The sequence below is a fragment of the Athene cunicularia genome (assembly GCF_003259725.1).
Source record: "Athene cunicularia isolate RWA chromosome 14 unlocalized genomic scaffold, athCun1 chr14_part1, whole genome shotgun sequence".
Lineage (NCBI taxonomy): Eukaryota > Metazoa > Chordata > Aves > Strigiformes > Strigidae > Athene > Athene cunicularia.
In genome coordinates, this window is record NW_020799118.1 from 3,870,575 (window position 1) to 3,895,305 (window position 24,731).

At 42.1% G+C, this 24,731-nt stretch overlaps 1 long non-coding RNA gene across 2 annotated transcripts in view; it reads left to right on the forward strand.

The window, feature by feature from the left end:
- LOC113485568 overlaps positions 1-24,731 on the forward strand; it is a 45,295-nt gene that overhangs the window by 3,903 nt on the left and 16,661 nt on the right. For both annotated transcript variants that reach the window (XR_003399450.1, XR_003399449.1), the window contains one exon: positions 12,080-12,214. This is a non-coding gene — a long non-coding RNA (uncharacterized LOC113485568). The remainder of the gene's footprint in view (positions 1-12,079; positions 12,215-24,731) is intronic.

The following is a 24,731-nucleotide window of genomic DNA, read 5'->3' on the forward strand; positions in this document are numbered from 1 at the left end:
ACCTCCTGAGGGCACAGTTTCAGCTGACCCATGGAACCAATCGCATGCCATTCTCTGACAGCACTTGTTCTTTATCAGCCCATTAAGCACGGGCTTTCAGCCAGTGAAAACATCAGATATTTGGCAAAGCATTTATAATTAGTAACTGTTGTGGCAGAATAATGGAATCTAAGGTCTCAGAAACCATCAAGTGTGCCCTTTTCCAGCTGATAATCTCAGGGAGACAACAAAATGGAAAGTGAAGAATACTAAATTGAAGGAGGCAGTATGCAGTGTTTGGATTTACTGTAGAGTACTTTGCAGCAATCCGGACTCTTTCCACAGTTTGATACTCAGTGTCTGAAGACCTTGCAGAGAAGGCTATTTCCCTCGCTACCTTGCTGTGTTTTACAGGCATTGCTGTGCCATCTTGCCTGTACCATTTGTTTCTGTCCTGTTCAGAAAGCTTTCTGTGTTTTGACAAGAGGTGCACTTAGAGAACACATTTTCATAATCTTGAAATAGTTTGATATTGAGGACATGGTCGGGAAGGGAGGCAGACAGAGACCTGAAGTATACTTTCTCTAGGCGTGGCTGTGCAGATTTCCACTTGGTCTCGCTGTTTATAAAGTGAGAATCTCCTTCATTTGTTCTGGCTGATGATATAGGACCTTTCTGGCCAGCCATCAACCACTTGCTCTCAGGCGTGAGAGAACAAGACCTGTCCACTTTCTGTCAACCATGTTTTTGTTTTTCACTCTTTTGGCATGCATTTGACAAGCTTGCTTTGGCATCTTCCATGTCTTGCAGTCTGTTTCCTAAGAACTGACTTCCAAGCTTTTGACATTCTCTGGCTAGATGTCATCTTCCCATAGCAGAAATTCCTCTCCCCTCACATCACTGTTCATTTGGTATTGAGAGCTAGCCTGTACGGCTCAGATGAAAAGCTCTTCTGCACTCAACTTGAGTCCAAAGAGAGTACTGCAGTGGTTCAGTCCATTAAGGCAATGCTATGCCTGTTGAACCAAGTGGGTTGTCAGTGTTTGAGATTTGGTTTCTTTTGTACTTTTTCTAGAAGAATGAAAAGAACTGAGGGAAGGACTTTGTCTGTGAAGTTCTTTACTAGCAGAGAGGTTCAGTATCTGCATTCTGTGAATAAAGAATCAAGTGACAGCAGCATGATTCCACATCAGCTTCAGCTGCTCTGCTTTGGGTCCTGGCAGCTTTCTCCCTGGTGTCCACTGTACAGCCCTGCCAGTCCTCTCCTTTGCATTTATAATATTGCTCCTGTGACTGTGGTGGGGTAGCTAATCTGCCTGAAGCCTAACGGAAGAGGAAAAAAAAAATCCAAAATAACTTATTTCTTCTTACTTTGCTAGACCTTTTTTTTATAGAGCCACATGAACTTTACTGCTGGCATGAGAGAGAGATGGGGAGGGAGGGACAGGCATGGGACAGCAGCATGTTGACTGAGATCCACTTGAACTTCTGAGAGATCTTACTCAAGACTGTCAGCATGTCCCAGGCCCTGAGTTTCAGGCATGTGCTTTCCCTAAGCTGGTCTTTACTACTACTGCTTTCTGCTGCTTTCTTACTTCTATAATAAAATCTACCATTCATTTTGTGGCTACTGCATCAGTAGCCAGTCCAAAGGAAGCCCTTCAGAGCTATGATTTAGTCCTTGTCGGGGCTTGGTATGTGCACCAGTACTGTGGGCTGTAGCCTCCTTTCAATCTGTCATACAGTTATGTGCATACAAAGGGACAAGATTACTTCTGTTCTTAGTCTGAAGTATTGAGTAAAGGGTTCTGAGCAGATCTGTGGCATTTGCATGCCTAGGGATGAAAACTGTACTTGCAAGTACTCCTTAATGGCACGATTAACTGTATCCTTCCCAGTTAAAACAAGGGCTCAGATCATATGAAACTAACATCTTCTAAATGGCTAGAAGGGGGGAATGGGAAGGGAGGAAGGAAGAAGTAGAATGCCTTTTGAGATCCTGTATCTAGTGTCAGAGCCAGCAAAGTCTATACTCATGCCTTTTGTTTTGATTCGGTTTGTTCTTTGGAGCGTATGGGATGGTCTAGTGAGGGAAGATAGGGGCTCAGCAGATGTATGTGCTCCAGGGGCTCAGTTCCAAGTGCAAAAATTACAATTTCTCAAATGTTCATTTCTGCAATAACGCGAGAGTCATGACTGGGCTGTGCAGTTACATTTAGACTTTTCCCTCTGAAGTCTGGACAGTGTCTCCATGTGTGTTGCCCACAGAATCCAGGCCTGGTGCTTTTGGAGCGTGGAGAGGTACAGAGCACCCCTAGGCTATGCTGCCACAGCAACAGCAAATAAGTTGGAATGAGTGCTGGAGGAGATGTCTGGCAGGTCATATGAATATTTTGAAAAACTTTAAGTGCAGGAGTGGCAGCTAAGTACAACTGTATCAGAGTAAAGCAGGTGCTATGATTACAGGCCAGACTCTTACCATTGTGCCCATAAACAGCACTTAGTGGGTTTTTTGTTACAAATGGTGTGAAGCTCTTCTCCCTGGTGCGTATTTGGCCCAGTCCTAGATGTCAGAGTAACTTCCTACAGAGCAAGCCCAGTTGTGAGTTGGTAGTGCTGTTTTATTTTCAGGACTTGTGGAAGATTGGCATTAGCACTCAGTGGGAAGGCAGCGTTGGACAAGAAAGAATTGCAGGGAGGTTTTAGCAGGGTAATTTCAGTACTGGCTAGTAATGTAGCCTGGATCTGATTAAGCCAGCAGTAAACTAGACTTACTCATTTTCTTTGCCAAGCTTGTAGCTATACCACTTAACCTTGTCATAACCAACAGCCACGTCAGGGGGGTGGCACTGCAGCTCTAGTGATAAACCTTCTTTTGAGCAGTCAGGGCATTAACCATGTCAGTATATACTTTGCAGCTGAATTGATCTCAACGTTGAGACTTGTTCCTCCCAACTTTTGTCCCCTTATCGCTCAGCACCAAGCAAGGCTGATTCTATGCAGCAGCTTTTCCCAAAACTGAGAGTTATTTTTCCACTGAGTGATTTCTTGCTTACCCACTGATTGATTTGTCTGTTGTGTTGCCACTGAACTGTCTTACAGCAGCTTTGGGGTGGAAGGCCATGTGAATTCTTTTGCAGCTGTTTTGTATGTGTTTGACTGTTGAAAACAGTCATGAGTGTTCTAGTAAATGCCTCAGTTTCTTTTCATCAGTTCTTGAGATGCTGCAGCTCACTGGAGTCAGTTAACTTTTTTACAAGACTGTAAGTTTCAGGTTCTTGGATTTACTGCATTTCCCTGATGCAGTAAATGGTAGGGCGCTTATTTAAATATAGTTTTTCTTCTTGAGTTTTGAAGCAGAAGTAGCAATCTTAAATCTTTCTATTTAGTTTAAGTAAATAAAAACTTGTTTTCATGAAATAGAGGTACCTCTTCTGATTTCAACATGCGCATCTCTTAAAAAAAATAAAGTTTAGAAATGCTGTGACATTTTGTAATTGGCTCACAATTTAAGTTAACGTTTGTAGCATTTTGTTTCCCAACAGGAAATTTCTGAACAAGGCCCATCTCATTATCTTCCTCCTCACTGCTTATAGGTATAGCCTGATTCATTCTCCTTAAGGGAGTGAATGGAGATACAAATGTCTCTGTAGTTGTGGGAGAAAGCAGGCAGAGAAAACAGGGGTAAAAGCAGACACAACTTCATTAAAAAACAAAACAAAACAAAAAAAACACCACCCAATAGATAAGCTGTGGGGTAAATAATTAAGCAAAAATTATTAGGTAGGGTAAGGGGCAAAGGCTTATTTGAACAGACACAGCCTTGTTGTGGAACATGGTTGATGAATCATGGATTATAGGAGACCAAATGCTCCAGAGAAATAAAACCACAGATGCCTAACTATAAACATTCTACTTCTGCTATACTGACAGCATTAGCTGCAATTCGGAACTCTGTTATAATCCCATGCTTAGAATCAGACCCAAACCCAGCATACTGTCTGGAGAGGTGCTCAACTCAACACACAGTATTTAAAATCTGTAGAAGTAAAACCAAAAGTGATCTCTGGACTTAAGAGCGTCTTCAGGGCCCAACAATTGTTTCGCAGAATTGCACATTCATGATCACAGTTTTGAATTGAGGGACCCAAATCCTGCCATAACATCACTTCATAAACCTATATTTCTTGCCTTGCATGCTATTTAAAAAAAAAATAGGTCTTGTGAAAATGAAAGTGTCAGCTTGTGAAAGAAAAACATGAACATAAATTGTGTAAGTCTGATATTTAGTGTGAGCTAGGTAAGAACAAATATGCATAATATATGATAAGAGTAAGAAAGATACTATTACTACCTATCTTCATGCTTCAGGTCTTCTCAATTTTAATGTGCTTTAGAACAAGATTAAATAAATATCTGAATAACATGTAGTTGTGACTGAAGGACAGCAAGCAAGTAGCTAGAGAGCTTAACGTTATATTGTAATGCACCATCAACAGCAAGCAGGAAAGGCAATTGTGAATTCCCTTTGTATTCAGGTTTTTTCCTCTCTGTGAATCCCTGGTAAAGAGAGGAACTATAAAATGAGGCAGTCTTTTAAAACTGTACAATGCTTCTGGCAGTGATGTATTGGTATTCAGGTAGGAATTATTTTACCAGAAGTACAGATGGGGGAGGAAGGGATACATGCTATATTATTCCCTTACAGAAAAGAAAAATCAATCCATTCTCATAAATAATATAGAAAATTCTCAGCAAGATCTAAATTCAATACCCTTAAGATGTCACCAGGGTTCTAGGCCTAGGGAAATGCTTTATTCTGTTCAGTTGTTGGCAAAATCTGGGTGGACCTGATCACCCTTACTGCCCATCACAGATTCTGGAGAGGACAGTTTCTCTCTCTGGGTAGTTGAACAATCAGTAAATCGCTGCAGTAGGACATCTGGGGAGGGCAGAGAGCTGCTTCTGCCTACCTACTCTAGGAAATTTAAGCAAAAGAGACAAGTGCCAGACTTGTATAAATACAGAATTGGCCTACTTTAATTCAAGAGTTGATGATGTAGTGGTTTAATTAACACTAAAAGAAGTGTAATGGGCCAAGAGCTTTAGTGTTCAAAATAAAAATTCTAGCAGGCCTTGTTTACTGGGGTTGGGAATTTTTAACCTGCAAATCCAGTGTTAATTGCCCCATTTTAGATCTGTCTTGCCTCTGCATTTGCAAAGCAAGATAACTGAGCTCCAGGTTGTTATGAAAAAGCCATATACAATGACATATTTAATTACTTTCTGGATAACTGGCTAAATCAAGACTTGAGTACATTCAAATGGCAAGATGTTGACGTTTTTCTTCTCTTGGACTTCAGTGCCTTTATCAGAAATTTCATTGATTGCTCCTAGCCTTGTTTCTGATGTTTGCTTTTAAATTGTCTTATGTTGTAAAAGCACTGGAATTTAAATCTAGCAGTACAGGGAAAGTCAGTAGATCCTAGGCTTTCCATCAAGTGTAGTTAGTTTAATGTTTCTACTGATTCTGAGACTAATTGCCTGTGATGCCAAACTAGGAGCACAGAGGCTCCTCGAAGGGGTATGCATGTTCAGGTGGTCCTCACTGAACTCCTTGTTGAGTTTTGGAGGGGGATGGTTAGCATTGCTGAGGTAAATCGGTTGCTATTAGTGCTGCTCCTTGAGGGGTTAATCTGTTGTTTAGCAACAGAAGTTGTAATACAGCAAAGTGATAGATTATTAATTTTCCAGGGCTAATTAAGAAAGAGACTTGGCTTTCTGCCTCTTGGGTGATGAATGCAGTGGGAGAGCAGCTCGGCCATTAACAGCAGGCCGTACAGAACTGCGTCATCCTATGAATTCGTCCTGCATTTCCGAGCTCAACTCAACTCTTGTGTAAACTCCTACATACATATACTTTTAGCTCCCTCCCTGTCTCAGTGTGTAGGAGGCAAGGCCACTACTGTTGTGTCTGTGCATGCACATGTGCATGACACATTTGCTGAAAAAGCCACCCAGACCCTCCACCACCTTCACCTACCTCTGTTAGCTTGCTCACAGGGCAGGGAGCAGCATGTCCTCAGGTTGGTTAAGAGCTACGGAGATGCTGGCTGTTGCCTTTCAAATATGAGCTGGGCCATCCCAAACCAATTTAAATTGAGCTGTTTGTACTTTTTTCTCTGAGATTGGGTGGGTATAGAAAAGAATATTCCCCTCTCTTCAAAACTTCAGGTCTTCAAAAGGGCTGGAGTCAGCGAATAACTGGTATTTCAAGCTTTGTAGCAAACTGCATTGGGATTGACCAACCCATTCAAGCCTTCATGGCAGGAATAGGAGGCAGAAGAGGCAGCACAATAAGATCATTTTCACAGAAAATCAAGACAACAAACAATGTACTTTTTGACAAAATTCTGCTTTGTGCATAAGCAGCTGCCTAATTTAAAGCAAGGGAGCAGTTCCACTGAAATTTCCTGGCTGTCCCCTGGGACCGCAATTCTGCCCACACTATTATTTCTCCTCCAGCTGTTTTTCTATCCTAGGTACTCTTTCTGAAGTAAGCCAGAACATCCCCCCTTCCCCATTTCCACACACTCCCCCCCGCCCCTAAAAAAAGACAAACAAAGGCTTCCTCATCATTTTCTAGAACTGAGTATGTTGCAGGTGGTTTTAATACTGTGTCCTTTTGTTTAGAAATTAAAGCCTCTTCCTTATCTCCAGTCTGCCAGATCTATGAATAATGGACTTTTTTTCCCTGTACTAGAAACTTTTAAAAATCTATTCAAAGAGACCTTGGCAAATATTTCTGTCAGGCAATAATTGAATGAAGTCCCAAGTTGTTTAGTGCAGTCCCTCCCTTTTCCCCTGAGTTTTTTGTATTCTCTGCGTTTTGCCTATAAATAATACAGATAGCTAGAAAAGGAAACCTTTTTTGGGAGATGATATTGTCATCTGGCAGCTACCCAATATGTGCTGTAAGTTGGTGTTGAGCTCCCCTGAGAAAAGAGAAAGTCTAATGTTAGGTTACAAAAAAAAAACCAAACCCAAAACAAAACAAAAAAATACCCAAACCCAAAACCTCGATCTTGTGTTTGCTGTTTAAAGGGAAAGAGAATGTTTTATCTTTCTGTGTAAGTGGGCATGGACAGACTTTAATGCTGCAGCTGGAAGCACTTCTGAATCCCTTTTATCACTGGAGATCTGCGGATGGTACTTAATGGCAGATAGATGGGAGCCAAGCACAAAGAGGAGTTCTAGGTTTTTGCCCATGCAGTGAGCTCCAAGTGCTGGGAGTAGAAACTGTGCATCTGCTTGACTCTAAGCCTGCATCTCACTCGACTCTGTGCTTCAGCTGCCACGCGGCAGTTAAAATGAGATACCCAGTAGGCCAGAGAGTTTTGTGATGTTTAGCTAATAGGCTATGTCTTCCATCCTATTGTAACTGCCTCTGTGTTCAAAAACAATACAGCAGAAAACTTGTGTGCCTCCGTGCAGACCACAAAATATAAATGAGTGCTGAGTTAATGATTGAAAACTCATCGTGTCAGCTTACTGCCGCTAGGTGTTTTTACTTGCCCATGCCTAGGAACTGAAGTTGTGCAATAATCTGTTCTGGCCAACTAGGCATCCAAAAACCACCAACTACTTTTCCTACATCTTGTCCTGTTGTTTTAGTTGTATTCATGCTATTTTTTTCTAAAACAGCCTCCTCTGGTTAGTATTATTTCATCACATGTTAGGATGTGCTATTAGGATTGTAACAATAGTGGTTTTTAAGATTCTTGAATTCGGAAATTCCCAATTAGAGCGAAATGCTCACAATGACTTTGTGAAAATGGCCTCCTTCCACCTTAAAATGTTAAAAGATGAAGTACCAAAGTTAATTACTTAGTCAGCTGCATTTTACTTTTCTTTCCTCTTCTCTGCCTAGATATAATGTGATGATATTAGCACTCAAACAGCCATAGTTTATATATAAGTTAATGAGTTTGACACCTTCTATGGCCTTTCTTTATTACATAGAAGCTTACCTTGGATTTCCAATTAGATATTACTGTAGATATATTAAGATTATTTTTTAAATTATTTGGAAAAATAAGGAGGGACTAAATAGCACAAAGTTACTCTCTGATTTAGACAGGATCCCAGCTTTAAAATAACTTCATTTTTGTAGTTTGGACATGGACAAGAGCTCATTGTAAACTTAGATAATTGTTTCTGTGCTTCAGGAAAGAAAATTGAAAAAAGAAACAAAGGTGGAATCAAACACTAAACATTAAGTTGATCATTAGGCTGTTACCAGACTTGGTCATAGTCAAATAGTAATCCTTGTTTGAACTTGAACTCCTTGTTCACTGCCCCATATTAAAATTCAGAACTCTGAAGTACAAATAAGGTAATATTAAGTATTTGCATTAAAATTAAATCAGTATATCCGTAGGATGATTTCTCGCCCAATACCTTCAAACCCTTAATGAGTTCTGTGTGGCTCCAGTTCCCCCTCCCATACATCTTGCCCTTAATATGAAGGCAGCCTTACACCAACTGCAAATGTTTCTGTGCAGTCAAGGACCCAAGTGCCGTTGGAAGTTTTCTGATTACAATAGATTTCTGATTACATCTAACTAGAATCAGCACACAAAAGCAGCTGCTGGGAAATAAGGAGGCCATATAACCCGTACCACAGGGGGGCCTAGATATTTAGAGTTGTCTATAGGGTGATCATTGCTAGACAGAGCTATTTGAGCTGCCACCTCTTTTCTCTCATCAAAGCCATTCACACACTGATGCCCACATCCTGAACACAGCAGTAAGATGTACCCCAGGTTCTCGTATACCGTATTTTCCCAAGGTGCTTCTGGTTTGCACCAGGATGGGGAGAGGAGAATCAGAACTTAAGTGAGCTGGAAGAAGGAAATAGACTGGGATGAAAAGCATCAGGAGAAAGGTAGACTCATCCTCATATCCATAAGTAAACAATTTTGAGGGGATGGCTTAGGCTGCCACTTGGAGTTTGAGCTCGAGTTTTACAGTGCTTGTATGACTGAAGGAGACACAGTGTTGATGGATATCTGGTGTGGATGAATGTGTGGATTGGCCTTAACAGTAAGGGATATATTCAGCAGAGACTTTGTTAACGTAAAAATACAGAGGTTTTTGTGATTTTGAAATTAAATCATTACTGCTGTTTCCTCTTTTCTGCTTAAAGTCGCCAAAATTCCTTAGGAAATATTTTCTGAAGAGGGACTGTGCTTTCTGTTTCTGCTAATTGTTTCCATTCTATGAAATTAACTGATAACTGCTAGCTCAACTGAAGCATTTGAACTTGGTGTTCTTAACTGCTGTTAGGTAATACAGTGTGACTGTATAGGCTTTGTAACCAAATCCCCAGTCCATGATACGCAAATATGGCAAGGCCAGGGAAAAGTTGGAGCTTTAGACAGTCTTCTCCTGGAATGAGAAGGAAATAGATTTCTTTGTTAAAGCTGGTACAGTTTAGGATTTTGTAATGGTACATGACACTGCAAAGACAATGCTGAGACATGCATTTACATTTTAGGAATACAAAGCCCTGGCTGTTAAATGGAAATTGTAAGCTAGGCCAACACTTGATTATAATAAGGAAAGGAACAAAAATAAGCCACATTTTCTGCAATTTCCCAGTGAATCAGTAGAATGAAGCCTGTAACAGATTTTCCTTGTGTAAAGCAATGCCAAGATAAGAGCATTCCATTCAATGCTACCACAATCCCTGTCAAGAAAGGGACTCTACCTGCTCACTTTAGAGGCTGAGCTCAGTGTAAGCATTATGACTGGGGGAGAAAAAATATTCCTGTTCTTCACAAAATAAAGTGCTCTCTGTATGTTACAGTCTATCTCAAGATCCTCCTGGCTCTGATAAGCTTCTGTGTCTGTCAGGAGGTGAATCTTCCTCCAGTGTGTGAGCATTCCCTGGGCTCTGGCTGCCCTTTGGAGGCCACACAGGGGCTCAGAAGCTGTAATTGCACCTCCAGATGTAATTGGGAGTAAAGGGGAGATGATCTTTGGAGACATGGGCCAATTTTATTCTATTTTTTCTGTTTATTTTGAATATTGAAAATAAGCCAACAGAAAATCATAGAGTAATGCAAAGGATGTTTCTCAAATGTACTTTTTAGGAGGGAGAGAAATTGTGCCAGAAAGACTGCTGAAGAGTAGAGCAGATGAGCCCGTTCAGCCTATATAAATGAGATATGTGTATGTGCGCATCTCTCTCTTTTCAACAAAACATTTTAGCAGAAGCTGACTAGAGGGAAATGTCTACAAGAAGACAGAAGGCAGAGAGAAGTCAGAGGGCAGTAGAATGGGTCAGAATGCTCAGGAGACCAAGAAGCTCTGAAAGCTACTGAGGCTTTGAGAGGATTTCCCATAACTTCTCAAAGAAGGCTTACCTGCCTCATCCAGCATACCAGCAGTCTAGCTGCACTCTGTACTGTGCAGTGAAATAGCAATGAGGAAACAGTGACCAAATACTATCTCAATGAATTTAAATTTAAACATCACCAGACAGATATTTTGGGGATAAATAAAGCATAATCCTCGAGTCTGTGGGAGGCATGACAACATCCCTTAGAGAAGTTAATATAAAACTCTTTGTATGCGTGTGCAGTCTGGTATGTAAACTATTTTTTTCTCGATCATATAATGTGTAAGGTTTATATAGTGTCTGAAGAGCTGGATAGCTTTGGTTCAGGCAAGCACAGAGTAGAAAGTTACCAGTCAAAACTGTTAAAAAATTGACTCTCGTATAGGACAGTTTTACTCTCCTTAACTTTCTTTCCTTAGTTGATTCACTGAAAAAAATTCATCTACTTCTGATAACCTTTTGAGTAGAAACTGGTGGATATGAGCCACTAAGCAAAGTCAGTGAGCAGCTTGTTGCAGACTGTATCTTGTTGTAAACTTGATATTCTATATATTGTATTGAATTGTTTATCAGGAAGGAGCCTTTCAAGTGTGACAGCAGAGGTCCAGCTACTTCTGTTAAAGTCCACAGAAAATTTCCCATCTAGCTTTAATTTCAATTAAGCTGTTGTTATGGTATCTGAGCAAAGTCCTGTGAAATCAACAGGCGTTACTTCCTCCTGTTGTAGTGGGAGCTACAGTATCTTGTTAGAGAAATCAGTGCAAACTGTGTAGTTCATGCTCAGGTAAGGTTTATGTGATTTGAAATCATCTGTGCTGGCCATAGTGCACCACCACACAGCTGAACACTATAGAGCCTGCACTGATGTTTGGGTTCAGCACGCTGCACAGTAAATTAGTGCAGGCTAAGGCTCATGAGGCTGTTTCTTTACCGTACAGTAGCTTGATGTTCCTCTGACTGCTGTCTCTTAGACTATGGCTACTCTATTAACTTGCCTCAAAACCAGTCAGTCTGTGGCTATCCTTCTGCATTAGTCCTTTATTAAATCATTGATTAAAAAACTAGGAGACTGTCCAGACAATTGCAAAAAGCTTTTGTTAATAAAGTGTTGATCATGCAGCACTTCAATCAGGAAGTGTCCCAAGGAGACAAGTAGATGTTACATCCTTAGCCAGCTGCTGCTTCACATCTTCCTTACAGCATGCTGTGTGGCAGCAGGCATCTCCATTCCCAAGGACCTATTTTTTTGTTGTAGAGATGTTTCCATGATAAAGATATTAACAGCTGCATTGAATTCCCTTGAACTAGTAGAAGCTTGTCATACAAATATTTCTAGATATTTTTTCAGATATATCTATTTACATACTTTTGGCTTCTCAGCCTGGACAGCACCCATATGTATTTTAAATAAAGTTCATTCCAAAGGTGATTACATTTTTTTTGGCGCTCTAAGCTTTTTGGGGGGAGTAGAATAGTTTTCTGAGAAGCTTGGTAGAAAGTTTGGCACCGACATACGTACAGTCAGGATATAAACCACTTTGTGGTCTAATTACAGTGTGTGTCAACATGGTAATGCGATACAACACAGTCTGCTGGGATTGTGTTGTGTTGCATTACCAAGCTGTTTAAATACTGCCCAAATCAGGCTATTTACAGGTGCTTTTTCTTCTTCATTAACATCTTATCTTTTTACAGTTAATCATATCACTGAAATGAGTCCTCTTTCCCTTGGAAGAAGAAATTTCATTATAATTCAGATTTCTTTATAACATAATAATGTATAGCAGATTAAGAGGTGTCATGTCCTACCAACCCAAGAGACCTCAACCAGTAAATGAGTTTCTTGTTACGTGTTGCACTGTAAGTGCTTGCTGGATGCTCCCATCTTGTTAAATCACTAGCCTTTTTGAGTTCTGCCTTCATGTACTTCTACTGGAAGTCACACAACACAAGAGTTTCTGGTTGTAAAACAGTCTGGTGCAATGAGAATTTAAAAATTCACTAGTCACAGATTCTCTGTTCTTTGTCTTTAGGATGGTTTAATGCTGTGCCATATAGAAAGGTGATTGTTACTGTTGTCAAAGTAAATACACATATAGATGTTTACAGGTGAATAGGAAAATAGTTTTGGTTGCTATTACTTTGTGCTTTTGGATTCTGTCCTTACCAGGAATGAAGTGTTTAAATATTGCATTGAAAACAGAACTCAAATTGCTATTCTCTTGTTTATGTACTTCTACTTGTACCTGAAAATTAGATTTTTAAGTTCAAGGAGATATAGTTCAGCTACTTGGTTCCAGCTAAGACAGAAATTTGTTCAGACTTGATGGAATTTGAAGGAATTCTTTACTGAGAATATGCTTAAAGGTGGCTGTTAGGCTTACAACTGCTGATAGCAGTGTAGGCATAGAGGAATATTTGTGCTAGTGTTATCGGCTGGGTGATATTGTTACCACAGAATTGGACTGGTTGAGGTTGGAAGGGATCTTTGAAGGTCATCTGATCCAAGCCACCTTCTCAGATAGGGACACTGAGCCAGTTGCCCAAGACCATGTCCAGACATTAAATATCCACAACCTCTCTGGGTAACCTGTGCCTAGTACTTAGCTACCCATCTGGTAAAAAAATGTGTTTCCTGATTTTCAGAGGGAACCTCCTGTGTTTAATTTGGCGCCCATTGCCTGTGGTTCTGTCACTGGGCACCACTGAAAAAAGTCTGTCTCTCTCATCTTTGCACCCTTCCTTCAGGTATTTATATACATTAATAAGATGCCCCTGAGCCTTCTCTTCTCCGGGCTGAACAGTCTCAGCTCTCTCAGTCTTTCCTCATTCATCTTTGTGGCCCTTCGTTGGTCTCTCTCCAGCATGTCCATGTCTCTCTCATACTGGGGAGGTCAGACACGGACAGAGTCCTCCAGCTGTGGCCTCACCAGTACTGAGCAGAGGGGAAGGGTCACCTCCCTTGACCTGCTGGCAATGCTTTCTCTGATGCAGCCTGGGATACCAGGCACTGCCTTTGCCACAAAGGTACTTCTCATGTTCAACTTGGTGTCCACCAGGACCCCCAGGGTGTTTTCTGCAAAGCTGCTTTCCAGCTGGGTGGCCCCAGCATATATTGGTGCATGGTGGTGTTCCTCCCCAGATGCAGGACTTTCCACTTCTCTCCCTTGTAATAGGTAGCAAACCGTCTGTTCATCAAATCAAGTAGGAAGACAATAGAAAAGCAAACGGTCATACGAACTATTGTACGTTGTGTAATACTAACAGCAAATGTTTAATTGAATTAAACATTATAAGTGTATATGGTGACAGGAAGAAAAGGGGGGGTGAACAACAAGAGAAGAAGCATCTGCACAAAGAGGTGTAAAGAGTTAAGCCAACAAGGGAGCATTCCCGACCATAAATCTCTTATTCAAGGAGACTGCTGGGCCTAGGCTGATAAGGACACTGCAGACTTGGTGGATCATCACATTCCAGGCCAAGGGTGAAAAGTACACTGTGAGGAGGACCTGCGGCCTTCATCCCAGACGACCACCGCCCATAATTTAGAGACCCCTACCCGTATTTTTGACAGTTTCTGCGCAAGCGTAAAAGACTGATAAGATAATTACCATACAAAGCGGGAGTAGGAGGGATTAGGTCATGTATATGTATAGGTGTTTAATGAATATGCAATGCTTTGTAGTATAAAATTAAGACAAAATTCCTTGAGAGGTGCGGGCCGTTGTTGGAGCAGGAGACTCCCCGGCCGCCCAGCGCTGTTTTGCTTGTTGCCGCTTGCTAAACAAAACTCTGACTCAGCCAAATTTAAGAAGTCAGTTTATAGCATCCCTGTTGAACTGCATGAGGTTCCTGTCAGCCTAGCTCTCCAGCCTGTCCAGGTCCCTCTGATTGGTGGCACAACCCTCTGGTGTACCAGCCACTTCCCAGTTTGTGTCATCTGCATACTTGGTGAGGGTGCACTCTGCCCCATCATCCAGATGATTAACAAAGTTGTTAAACAGGACTGGACCCAGTATCAATGCCTGGGGTACACCACTAGTTGCTGGCCTCCAACTAGGCTTCATGCCAGTTTTCAATCTACCTCAGGGTCTGTTCATCCAGCCCATACATCAACAGCTTCTCTAGGAGGATCTTATGGGAGACGGTGTTGAAAGCCTTACTGAAGTCTAGGCAGGCAATATCCCCTGCTTTCCTCTCATCTGATAAGGTGGTTGCTTCATCAGAGAAGGTTATAGAGTTGGCCAAGTATGTCTTCCCCTCAGTGAATCCAAGGGTGTATCCATTCTTACACACTGCAGTTCTCCCAGCAAGCGTTAAGACTTGGTAGGTGTCCTGGGTTGCAGTGTATTCTCTTACCATCCTCATGAGCTGTGGAAATCAGGTGGGGCAGCGTTTCCTTGTGCCCCCCACCCTCCAGACTATCTCTCTGCTAATGGCCCATCAGTGCCATGCAGCATGACTCATTGTCCCATTGTGAGATGCTCCACCCAGAGGGAGAAAACCAGCATTCCATCCTGGATATAACCTGAGATTCTGAATACCAGAGGCCTCTCTTTTCCACTGGATTTCCAGAGGACAGGAGCTGCTTAGCCACCACTGGACTTTTCTGAGGAAGAGCAGATCTTTTTTTTTTTTTTCTTTCTCCTCTCTCCGGGATCACTGCTTCGGGGGGACTGCAGCCACCATTCTACCAGACTGCTACCACCACCCTGATTAACAGTGATTAACAGGGTGTCAGGTTGTATCCTGACTCTGTTAGTTTAACCCAATGTTATCTGCCTTTTTTTTTTTCTTATTAAATTGTCATTCTGACGGTGTCTCCCACTAGTTTGTTTTCAAACTAGCACAGTAGGATACACTGTGGTGTTACCGTTGAGAGGACAGCAGGAACCAGACATTTTTGCTAGGCTGGGTTTTTTGAAAGGGGATAGCTGAGGTGTCTGTGTGAGGTATGAACTATATACATTAGTAAAATAGATTATGGTGTCAGTTTATGCCATGCCTTTGTCACCATTTTCTGTCCTAATTACAAACTGGTCTCTAAAACCATTACTTCTGCAGCTTCCCATACTGGTATCACTGGTGCCAGAAAGGGTTGTGCTCTCAAGAAAAAAGGGCTTTTATGGTTGTACCCTTGAACTGAGGAAGCAAAGACTCAAATTGTTTAGAAACTGATGGGAATCAGAGAGCCCTTGACTGGCTTTCCTGCAGGAGGCAGCATTTTTCTCCTCCCAGTGCAGCAACAGGAGAGAGATTTTGTGTCCTTAGCTTTTCTGCATTAGCAATCAGTGCTGCCCTTCGGTGCCTGCCACAGTGTCACGGGCACAGCCACAGTGCCCTCCGGTGCCCTGGTGTCTTCCACTTCCCCCTTCCCCACTGCTTCTTGCACCATGTCAGAAAGCTGCTGCCTCAGTCGAATATTAATAACACCACCACCACATTTCCATTAAAACCATTGTTGTTATTTAAGAAGTGCTTGAAGGAACCATAGAAAATTCTGATCACTTCTCAGAAATGAGACTGCATCGCAGAAATGCCTTCAGTGGAATCTTTCCCTGGTGTACGGCAGCATCGGTGCAGCCACTCTGGCTGCGCAGGGGATGTAAGGACAGAGCATCGTATAGCAGTGGGAACACCGTGTCGTACTGAGCTGTGCCACACGAAACAGGCAGTTGCATTTTACAAGGGTCCTTGCTGCAGTTTAGAGCAGTTCAAATGTGTAACTTGAAACATTTATTTTATGAATTAAACTTTCTGAAGAAAGGACAAGAATTCACTGGAGAACTTTTAAAATATTCTACTCCCAAAAGCTAGTAAGTTCTCTGCATCTAAACTTAAGCTATACAGCAAGGTGTAGAGATGTACAGAGAAACATGAGGCATGGTGATACAATGCTCTCCAAAGCCAGATAAATTTTGCTTGAAAGCAACTTCAGAAGCAAGTTTTTCAGTACAGCAGTGGATTATGCAGTGAAAACTGTTCTACAGTGCCATGCTTCTGTGCAAGGGCTTCACGTGAAAAGAACTTGCCTTGCAGCTGGAAACTTAAAGCCATATGGTTTCAAAGAGACAGGGGAAAAGAACCAGAGGGAGATCAGCTTAAGAGAAGTCTGGCGACCAAGTAAATGCTGTTGATAACAGAAGAAAGGCAGTGTTAAGGACAACTAAACATAAGGGCGCTTTAGGTTCCTGTTACAGCTCTAACCACCCACACTGGCTTTTGGAAGGATCACTTTGTTTCTTAGTGTCTTACATACCTGGCCTGACCTTCACAGGGGCCTCTTTGGTTGCAAACCACCAGATACCTGATGCAATGGACTGATGGGACAGCAAAATTATGCTTTGTATGAGCAAGACTGTGTCTGTATGTGTAAGAGAGCGGGGCCTTCCCTGGCTTCTGGAGGGAGAAGCTGGCAGTGGGCAGACCCAGCAGTGAGGAGAAGGGTGAGAGTCAGAGGAAGGACATTTGCCTCGCTTTCTCTCAAGCTGTCTGACGATGCTACACTAAGCACGTGGCTGATACTGGAAAGAGGAAGGGCAGATGCGGGTGAGGCTGGGCACACAGGCTGGGGGGACCTTTCCAGGGACAGGAGACTGGCTCTGTGATGGTGCCCTCAGTTTCCAGGGAAGGCTAAGCCTCTGAGAGGTTTTTTTGAAGTGCTGCCAGATCCTTGCCTATGATCAGATGTGGTGCTTCATAGGTTTATTAGAGGGTTTGATTAGCAGGTGCTAAAGAGTTTAGCTCCAATCCTGAAAAGAGATATATTGGTTCAAAACATTATTTGGATTTTATGGGTGTTTACACAGCACTTTTCCAAGACATTTAGATAATCTGCAGTGAGTAGTGGTTTATTGTGGTATGTGTAGGATGAGCCACGATGTCTCTATGTCAGTATCAAAAGTTACTGATGGCCTATGACTGAGCCTTCCACCCCCAGAAACAAGGGATATGTGACATCTTAACTGAGAAATTAAACACTCTAGTAGAGATTAAATCCTGGGAATGGTGAGCAGAGGCTCTGAATAAAAAGGCTGAATCAAGGACAAATCTGGGGCTTTAATTGCGAGTTCCCTCTGTGATTGGTAGAGTGAAGGGTCTTGAGGAACAAAAGTCTGATGATTCATGGAATTACTGGCTGACCTAGCATGTCTTTGGCTTGCAACGTAACAGTAAGTTGGGATGTAGTATGAAGCAGTGTATTATTAATCCACTCCCTCCTGCCCTCCCCTCAGCAGTAAAAAGCCAGCAGTGTCGATTTTGTTCAGAGAAGCTGAAGAGTGTGACAGGTTAAAAAAAGATTACATGGCAAGTCCTTTGATTTTTATGCTGCTTCTCTCAAAATCTAGCTGCAAATGGAGGTCAGAGCAAAAGACAACTTGCTCCTGAAGGAATCAGCAGTGTGAGGGCTGTGGGCCCCTCCTGTTGTGTGACGGGGGTCAGCACTGACTCAGCCCCTCTCCTGAGAGCTGGGATTGTTTGCAAGAAGTGTGTCAAGCCAGCGCCTGCTCTGGTTGCTCCCATCTGGGAAGCTCATCCGAGCATGAATGCTGGAGCTATATTGGTCTCCTAGGCCAGTGAGTTAGATTTATGCCTGCTCTGATCTGCTTGAGTTTACTGGAGTTATTCAAGGACAAGTGTGACAGCAGTATACCTGGCAGAACATCAAATTTAAGGATGGGGGAATACAGAGGTATGGGAAGAAGGAGAGAAAGTAGGGAAGGGGCCTTTTTCCTCCATATTATCAGGCAGATAGCAACCCCATCCCCAGGCACAGTGGATCAAGGACTGCAAGGATTAATGAGGCTTTTCTTCCTCTGCACTTCACAAGTTAAAGCTTTCATTTTGAGGGGAGAACACATAACAATATGAGTCACTTTTCCTCGTATTACTATTATGCACTGCTGCATCTACCATACTGACAATGTACTCTTCTCACTGGCTCAAAGCTTTGACCCCTGTTGGCATCTCTTCTGAGCAAGGAAGGCACTGGCCTTGAGTGCCAGGCACACAGCAGTTGCAATTCCTGCCGAAGTACAGTGTCTGGAGTAGGCACAGAGAATGGCCCTGTTTTCACTGTGCATTGGCTGCAATCTGCAGGGAACAGTTTATTTGTGGCAGATGCAGAAAAGGCTAAAAGCTCCCTCCTCCTATTTCAAATTTAAAATCTAGCTCTGTTTTTTTGGTTGGTTTGGTGGTTTTTTTGGTTTGTTTTGTTTTGTTTTTTTCTGAATCCAAGCCCAGCAAATGAAGAATTCTGGCCAGGATGCTGATTTTACCCACTGACCACAAATAACAGAAGAAACAATACAGTAGTGGTCCTCTGTGATACTCAGTCCCAAAAGACCATGGCCTCTTCCTTATTTTTAACAAGCATATTTATGTGCTCAAAACCTCATCCACAGGAATGAAACCAGCATCATCTTAAATTCAGGTGGTGTGAGCATGAATGACTGTCTGAAAAAACAAAATTTGCTTGGATTTCTGAGTATGCTTTACCAGTCAGCTAAATAAACCTTTCCTGCAGGGGAAAGGGGGGACTTCAACACTCCCCGCCCCCCAACACAAGCACAGATCTCCTGTCATGTGAATGAAATAGGCTTGATGCCCTGGTGATAGAGATCCCAGCTGTTTCAGGACTTTCAGTTGGGTGGGAAGGGACTTGCAAAACTGTGCAGGGATGTATTATATCAAGAGCAGGGAGAAGAAGTCGGTGTTTGTCCTGGCATAACAATGACTTGGCATGGGCTCAGTTTACTGCTCAGCAGCTTCATTTCTGGGGCCAGCCTGTAAGCTCAGGAGGAAAATAGTCAGCTGGTCCAACTGCTGTAGGGTGGTTTCTTTTTAAAAACTGCCATCAAGTTATAACATGTGATTTATCTTCTAATGAAATAACATCCCCACCCTTAAATCATAATTTAAGGACACAGAGACTCTGAGCCTTTATATAAATAACATTCATAAAAGTATTTTCATGTGTCATACGAATGTGTTGGAGGTTGCTAAGATATTGCCCTTTTCTTGAGAGGAAGAGGCTGAGACAGGGTTTGAGTGTGTGTGTGGTGTCACACCAGGGAGGTGTGATACGTAAGGGTGTTGATTTGTAGTACATTTTTTGCATCCCAGTCACCTGAGCTGGAACAGTTAGTTAAAAAGCTCCTTAAGCTGAGTTCATGCACAGCAGTTCCAAGGGCTGGGGGTTTTTTTTAACTTATTTTCTTTTCCGATTAATTTTTATTTTAAAAAGCAGCAGTTAAGAGAGAACTGACATTACAAACTAAATTAGCAATAATGGTGAAAGCAGGAGTGCTGGGGAAGAGAGCAGGATACAACAGAGCAAACATGCTTGAGAAGGAGTCAAGGAACAGGAGGTTTACAACATCCTCTCTTAGTCTTGCTTAAGCCTGCCTGTACATGTGATCAGTGAAGGTAGCTTCTGACTTAAGCAGACACCCACAGCAGTATGCTACAGGGCAATAATAAAATTGCTTTCAGCTAATTATCGAAATGGTGTCCTCTGACAGGATGCCAGTAGTGGAAGGACCCTGAACTACTTGTGCCATGTTTTTCTGACCGTGTTCCAGCAGTGTGCAGGGAAGACTTCCTTGCAGAGCACTAACAGCTGTGCTGGTCTATCAGTTGTGCTGCTCCCTGCTCGTTTGTGGCTTATCCTAGGCCTCCTCCTCTTGGGGCCCAGTGTTGTCATAACTGATGCACAACTGAGACCTCAAGGTTTTAAGAAAAAGGGAACTGAATTTCTCATTCCAGACTTCAGTTTTAATCCCTGTAGAAGTAAAATATTCTTCCCTCCTCCCCAAAATGCAAAGACTAGTTGCCGAGGATCTGCCAGGAGCTGATCAGATCACCTGAAGGGATGTTTGTGTGTACCAGCTGCAGCAGAGAGCAGGTAGCTCTGTGTATACCTTAATTCCAAGGAAAACAAGGGATCTTCAATATCTGGAGGGGCCACCTAAGGATCAGGATGCTGGCACATCTTTGCCATGAGCTCAGAAAACTTCTCAGAAGAGAGGGCAGTGTTAAGAATAGCAGTTGCTCTTGAAAGGAAATTCAAATTCGTATAAATCACATGTTCTAACACAAAGACTGAAGTAAACCATATGCCTCTCCTACCCATGTTTTTATTATTCTTCTTGGTCCATTGTTTTCCAGAGGCCAAGTTTTCCTCAGGCTACTTTTTCTTTACTTTTTCCTTCAGTTAATTGATTCTTTGTTTTCTTTATGGAAATGGCTTCCCTCTTCCTACCCCCATTTTTTTTTTTCTTTTCTTTTCTTTTTTTTTTTTTTTTTACATCCTTTCTCCTTCTCAAAGCATGCAGCTGAAAGAGCTGGCACACAGTGCCTGCTTCTGGGGTAGGAGAGACCACTGGACGTTGGGATGCAGGAGAGCAGAGGTGGGATTTCCCTTCCCAGCCAGTAGCTACTTATCAGCATGGATGTTTGTACCCTAAGATCTCCTTAGTGGAGAGAAATATGCATTTTGAGGACGCAGATGCCCTGAAGTGTTTTAGATTATCCTAGATTATGCTTTAGGTTGAAATGAAACACACCTAGATGCTTTAGTGTTCAGATTTGTGACTATATTTAATCAATACTTCACTTTTATTCTACTATTGACCTAACAGATGACTCGAGCAAGTCGCTTATCAATCTGTAAAGTGGAATAATGTTGTGATTTTACTGAAGACTATAACTTGGTTAAATCTTACTTTGGCTACAGCAGGATTTGGCTTTGTGCAGTGCTGTTATCCTATCTTACTTTTGCCTTCTTTTTTAACCTTTGGACTCTTTTGCAATAGGAAGTTGTGTCATTTCTTTAATTGGCAAGGGCTGGTCCAACATCTGCAGCCAGAGGGATCAGAGCTGGAGTTTAAGACCCCTCTCTTTACAGGCCGTAGCTTCCTTTATTCTGAGAGCAGCTAACCCCTTTCTTCCCCGAGGGCTGCTGCTGTTTTGGGGAAGAGATCAACAGAGGATGTCGAGTGCTTTCCTCTTTGCTTAGCAGCACTTTTCTGTCCTCTCTACAGGAGAACGCTAGAAAGGTTCACTGCATCAAAACAGCCCTCCAAGTGTGGCAGGTAGGAGAGGTGGTAAGCACCAAACTGGCCAAGGTTTTCCCCTTGGTTCTTGTCTCCTTGAGGAAAGGTGAGGGCAGGTCAGCTGGAAGCATCAACAGGTGTCACAGTGCCCAGAGCTCTGCAGTTGGGCAAGAGTACCTGAACACAGACAAAGCACAAGCATGGTTGGAGGACTGAGCAGAATGCTCAGCAGAAGGCCTGCCTGACGCTGTGGCTTTGGCAGTGTTACCAGATCAGTCAGTTTAATTATGGATTAATAATATTTAGTCATATAAAATTCTCGGTATGTTCTCAAAACCAAACAAACAAATCCCCCAAACAAAACCAAGTTTTTTTCAAGGAGAAAAAGCTGGCAAATACAAACCATAAAGTCTGAGACTCCAGACCAAAAAATTTGTTTGCCGGCAGGATGCAAAGTTAACTGTGAAGGTTCACATTTTTACACAGTCCTATCAATTTGTAGGGTCCAGTTCAGAGATTTTGGGCATTCCTGAGCCTTCTCTGTTTTGTTGAATGTTAAGACACGTCAAGGTCACCCCATGCTATTTTCTCTCTTGCTGTTTGCTTTATCCCATTTTTTTTAATTGCATCTCAGATCTGAGGTCACCAGATGCAGCTGTGCTTGCTTTTGCACGATTAATGAACTGCAGATTAGCACAATTGAAACCATTCTGCTATTTTTATCCATGGTGACTTTTACCCAACAACATTTATATTCTTCATTTTTTTCATCCCACAGCTTTACCAAACTCTTCTTTTTCCATGCAGTTCTCTGCTAGGTTGGATTCTACTGTGCATGATTTCCCCACAGGAACATCCTCACTTATAAAGGGAAGGACTCTTCATCCTCAGTTTGAGTGATTTACTGGGTTTACAGCCTCTGTAAATTGAGATGTTGGTAATGTCCTTGAAAAAAAAAAAAAAAACAAAAAACAAAAAACCAAAACAAACACCACATGTTCAGTTCCATGCACAACAGATGAAATAACAGGATATCTAGTTATTAGTTTTCTTATATACTTCTGGCTTTTGGTACAGGAGGTACCCAAGGGAAAGATTCTGCTCAGTCATCGTTATGGTGACAACTTCATACATCTGCTTACTGTAGAGGCATTTGCAGGGGCTCCCTGCTCTTTCACCTTTTCCTGAAAGGCAAGAGAGCTGCACAGTTCAAAGTGCCCATAGTTAGCAGGTTCTGTGCTGTTTTAGCAATCTGCAGTCTAGCTCATGTATGTTAGACCACAGGTATGAAAATGGCTTCTACCTGTCAGAGCATCAGCATTTAAATAAGGTGATGGTTCTGATGTTGTGCAGTGTACTATGGGATAGCATTTCTAACTTTGTCAGTTAGGTCTACAGGAACTTTGATCCTTGTTAGTCCAAAGATTTACAACTTTCAAAGTGTGCTGCTGGAAAAAAATCTCATGCTGTGATGGTGTGAAAAAAACCAATGCATGAGAAAGAACAGCTTCTCGGTTCAAACCCCTTTGTTTACATCCTTTCTTCATCTCCTTTCACTTCCTTCCCATCACCTGAGCAAAAAGCCAACACAGAACAGCAAGGACCACAAAAGCAATCGTAGTGCAGAGAAGCTGCTTATAGTTCTGTTTAGCTGGCGAGTTCAAGTGCTTTCAAGCTAAAGGAGAAGATGATGCAGAAGACATATTTTCCATATCATCAGATATGGCAGTTGCACACACTAAAAATGTGTATGAGAGAAGAGGACATAGTCTGAAACCAGCAAGGACTGCCTAAATTTGAGATTGCATAGTGTCTGAGTTTTCCTTATATCATTTAGGAGTGGGCACCAGGACAGGCTGTCTGTTAGAGTGCTTTCTCCAGTTACATTTGAGCTTGTGGGTTCAGTTTTAACTCCTAATAGTTAGCCCTGCTTGCAGAATTTACTCTGCTAATGCTCACAGATGCCTTTCCTTTATAGAGTTCTTTAATGACGTGGAAATATGCCCTAAATATGAATATCAGTTAACTCCTACTCCCTGTGCTACTAGCAAAGCTTCAGCTGACACATGGAAACAGCCTTGGAGTGTTCTGTTCTGAATTGCCAGCTGTTTTTCCCAGGAAATATTACTGTAAGAGAATACATCAACAGTTCCCTGCAAGACATTTGACTAAACCATTTAGCACGCAGTGCATATGATATCTTTAAACTTATCTCTTGAGAGTGCTGTAACATCTAGTAAGCTGCTGTTGCCTGCACAGAGCATACTCTTCTGATCGAAATTCTTGTTAGTACCAACCAAGCAATACGTAACCTGGGAACAATCTGTGTTTCCTGGAAGATCACTAGGACAGCTGGTGGCTACCCAGTACTCTTTAGTTTCTGGGATTTTCTGGATCACCTTGAAAGAGGACATATGGAATGCTGTCGTAAACAGATGTGCAAACAGCTTTGAATTGGCACCATAAGCCTTTATGACGAAGATCAGTTCCACGCTGATGCAGATATGCAGCCCTGCGGGCAGTGAAGAAAATGTTCTTTGAATAACAATCTCTGCCACAGCTAGGAGTGGGACACAGGAGTGAGAAGCACTGAGAAAAAATTGGCGTTCAGGTTGATGCTAGCCAGTTAAAACAAGGTATTCCCCAGGAGTGACTGAGTCTGAAAGTGAAGTACATAGAAAGGTCAGTAATAAAATTAATAACAAGGATCTTGCAGCTGCCCAGGGTGTGGGAAAATAAACATGTTTTTTTTCCAAAGATCATATCTTTATTTTGCATGTATAAAGCCCTCTCTTTGTAGTTTAAACAAATTGTTACCAAAAGTTTGAAGGGAAAAGCTGTTCTCAAGCAGAAGCATACTTGCATAAGAGGAGGCATTCATAAGTATGAAGCTGTTACCCCTTTTCATTTCTACATCGTGTTCTAGAATAGAGACCAGTGTCCATCGAAAGGCACAAGTCCCTGTTCACGATTACAGGGTTATAATGAAGGGAGGCCAGCAGCACTGGATGATTAGATGCTGTTTCTGATGTCAGCTAACAGGTCTGTAGTCAATCTGTTCCAAATGCAGATCAGGCAGGTGACTACCCTAAGCAGTGGCTAATGTGATGAAAAAGGACATGTCTAAAAGGAGAAGAAAATGTTTTGCTACCTATATGACTTTTGGCAGTCTCTTGCTTGTTTAATTGCAGAGCATGTTCAGCAGATGTCACTGAGTTAACCTCAGCAGGTTACTGTGTGAAGTGTGCTTTAAAGTCCTGCTAGATGCATACACATTGGCTGCTGATACA